The following is a 4,040-nucleotide window of genomic DNA, read 5'->3' as shown; positions in this document are numbered from 1 at the left end:
TTGAGTTCGAGCCCCACATCGGGATCTGTGCTGACAGTGCAGAGGCCACTTCAGGTCCTCTGCCCCTCATCTGCATGCTCTCTCTTTCTCTCTCAAAAATAAGTAAACATTAAAACAAATTCTGAAAAGGAATCCCTAAGGCATTGTAGTGGGCAAAATAACGGTCTCCTAAAGATGTCCACATCTTAATCCCTCCATCCTGTCAATATGTTTCCTTATGTGTCAAACAGACTTTGCAGATGTGATGAAATCGAGCACCTTGAGAAGAGAAGGTGATCCTGCATTATCTGGGTGTCCCTAACGTACTCACAAGGGCCCTTGTAAGTGAAAGAGGGAGACAGGAGCTCCAGAGTCAGAGGAGATGTGACACAGAAGCCGAGGTCAGAATGATGAGGCCAGTGAACCAAGGAAAGCCAGTGGCCTCTAGAAGCTGGAACAGGTGAGGAAACAGATTCTCTCCTAGATGGTCCAAAAGGCGTGCCCCCTGCCTGATCCTTTTTAGACTTCTGACCTCCAGAACTGCAAGACAATAAATTTCTGTTCTTTGAAGCCACTAAATCTGTGGTCATTTGCTACAGGCGACAATAGGAAACCAACATAACAGTCAATTCCGGAATTTGCATTTGTAACAAATTCTGGGCAACTCTGTTGCAAATGACTTTTGAGGAGCTCGACCTTACAGGATTAGCCTCAGTATAGGCCTCCTGCAACAGGGTAGAAGGGATCAATGATTCCTCCAGCCTTTTGTATTTAAAAGGAGTCCCCATTCCCTTTTTTAAATTTTCAAATAATATTCTGGTCTTTTATGAATTTTAAAAACATGGGTCATTGGTTTGCCAAATAGATTAGTAATTGATCATGATATAGGCAAGAAAGGAAGTATAGTTATAGTAGAGAAAACATGGCATTTTAGAGTCACCTGGACCCAGTGCCCGGTCTGAGCTGTGGAATCTTAAGCCAGTTCCCTCACCTCCATGGACTTCTGTTGCAAACTTATTTTTAAACTCTGGAAGAATAGCACCCCCCATAGGTGTATTTCAGAGGGCCAGGCATAGTGGCAGGCACATAATAGATGCTCAGAAAAACATAAAGTCCTTTCTGTTTTCCATCTCTCCCTCCCTCTTTCCGTTCCCTTTCCACACGAAGAATGACACAACGCACGATTCTATGTACGTAAATCTTTTTTTAAGCTTCTTTACTTATTTTGAGACAGAGAGAGAGAGCATGTGCACACAGGCACATGAGTGGGGGAGGGGCAGAGAGCGAATGTCAAGCAGGATCTGTGCTGTCAGCTCGGAACCGACCCAGGGCTTGATCTCATGAACCATGAGATCACGACCTGAGCCAAAATCAAGAGTTGGACGGCTTAACCAACTGCACCGCCCAAGTGCCCCAATAGGTATGGGAATCTTCATGGGACAGTTCGTGTTCAGTCTTTGTTTCTACAGAGACCCCAAAAAGATAGGTGCTAACCACTGCAGCTTGGGAAAGTGAGGTGCTGCCTTGCTGCCTTACCCAGCCAGAACTTGTAAACCTGGTATTTAGAACCAGTTTTGTTACTTTAATCCAGATCCCATCTCGAGGGTGTCAACTATGTGCAGCTGGAGATTAGGCGAGATTTCTCTGGGGGTTATTTATCGATGTGCTGTGAACGTCCCGGATGGGAAGTCTGGCACTGGTTCCATGCACATGGTGTCTGATGTATGATGCTTCAAAGATGATCTGGAAACAAGTGTGTGGCTGAACCGGCCCCTGGCTGCGGGGAGAAGTGTGTTTGGGAAGTGACTGTGCGCCATCTAGTGGCGAATTAAAGGTGAGCGTTTTCCGTGGGTCAGATGGGCGCCGTTCTGGAGAACCGGGGCGCTGGGGTTAAGTCCTTCCTGTAGGACAAGGAGACCTGGAGGCGTCAGGAGATCTCAGCAGAGGAGACTGGGACTGTTCCCCCAGAATCAGAGACGCAGAGGAGGTATTTTTGCTTAAATCTCAGAGAACCACTGATGAGAGATGCCCACTGAGACCAGGAGGGCTCTGAAAGACCCACAAATAACCCCACAAAATGGGTGAGCGGGCGGTGTGGGGTAGGGGAGTGGAGGAGAATAAAAGTCCCTCCATATTGCACCCCATGGGTTCTGCTTCTTCAATGTCATGACTTAAAAAACAACTGTGTGTAAAGGGAGGGTCATTAAAATTTTCCAGAAAAAAATCAGATTCTGGGAAACCATTTTTATAATTTCTGCATGTAAAGCCTATTCAACACCCCCTGAACCATGTAGAAGCCATTTTTTCACTTTTTTGCACACAGATTCACGGGTCCTCTTCCTTGCTCAGAAGGAAACAGCTCAAGAGTTTCCTTCTAATTACAACATTATTATTATATGTTCACTGTAAAAAAAAATATTACCAAGTACAGAAAAGTTTTAATTTTTTTTTTAACGTCTATTTATTTTTGAGACAGAGAGAGACAGAGCATGAACGGGGGAGGGTCAGAGAGAGAGAATCCCAAGCAGGCTCCAAGCTGACAGCACAGAGCCAGACGCGGGACTCGATCTCACAGACTATAAGATAATGACCTGAGCCAAAATCAAGAGTCAGATGCTCAACCAACTGAGCCCCCCGGGCACCTCTCACATTTTCTTTGTCATCTGCTCATCCATCGATGGACATCTAGGTTGCCTCCATGCCTTGGCTATTGTAAGCAATGCTACAATGACCACAGGAATGCATATAGCTTTTCCCATTATTGTTCTCGCTTCCTCTGAGAGAACACCCAGAAGTGGATTTTCTGGATCATATGGTAGTTCTATTTTTACTTTTTTTGAGGAGCCTCCACCCTGCTTTCCATCGTGGCTACACCACACTACTTCCTTTTCTTAGGTTTGCAAATGGACTTTTTAACAACCCGTTACATAATGTTACCAGGATTTGAGCATAAGCACATTGGTTTTACATTTCTGGAATCTTTCTCTTCTTAAAGAAAAACTGAGAGTACTTGCCTCTGTTGGGTGCTTTTTGAACCTCTCTGATCATTCAGAGATTCTTATTATGTATGTGGCAATATGCCAGTAAATTCTTGTAGGACCCTGGTGTGTTACGTATCATGGCTTTGTCATGAGAACTTCAAGTGTGGCTTTCTGAGATCCGTGTTCATCTGGCTATTAATTTCCTTTAATAGAAAAGGACATTTCTATTAAACATTTCCTTTCATTCTCCTAGGTAAAGACATAAGACATTTCATCCATAGCTTCCTTGTTTATTCAAATTTGTATTTAGGTGTGAATATGTTATATATTATGTGATATGTTATATATCATATTGTTGGCATATACATAAAGTTATTGAAAATACATATATTGGTGTCTGTCCTCGGTTCCTGGCACAGGAATCTTTGTGGTTTCTGAAGTGATAAGAGCACTGGGATCTTGTTCTGATATTTGGTCTTTGAACCCATCCCTGACACAAGGCTCCTTAAACCCTTGGAAATTCCTAAGGGATTCCTAGGTGACAATCCTGATCCTCAAGGAGCATCTTTTGTTCTGTTGAGGTGGCTGAAGGTGGGCTCCTGGTTGGGGGTGGGGGTCACCAGGAAAACCAAACCATGTTTAAAGGCTTGGAGTCCTCAGCCCCCCGCCCATCCTCCAGAGAGCAGAGAGGGGCTGGAAATGGAGTTAATTATTGATCATGCCCTACATGAGGATGCCTCCATAAAACTCCAGTAATAATTTAGAGGTTTGGAGAGCTTCCAGGGCGGCAAACACATCGACACACCAGGATGCTGACAGACTTTGGGGACAAAGTCTATCCTGTATGTTAACACAATTAATGTGGACCATCTTTTCTTCCTACTCCCTTAAGACAAGAGTAGTATCTCTGTTGCTTCCATCTATCAGAGTATAATATAGCATACTGAATTTCTCAGATCCTAGAATACACTGCTTGTTAAATATATACACCGATTTTCTGGTTCATCTGGTTTTGTACGCTAGCTTCTTGACTTACTCTGTGCACACCCTGTTGTGTCAAATGCCCACGCTTGGCCCTTG

Source organism: Herpailurus yagouaroundi, unplaced genomic scaffold (genome assembly GCF_014898765.1).
Source record: "Herpailurus yagouaroundi ecotype Mexico unplaced genomic scaffold, PumYag 203, whole genome shotgun sequence".
NCBI lineage: Eukaryota > Metazoa > Chordata > Mammalia > Carnivora > Felidae > Herpailurus > Herpailurus yagouaroundi.
This window is presented reverse-complemented; position numbering follows the sequence as displayed.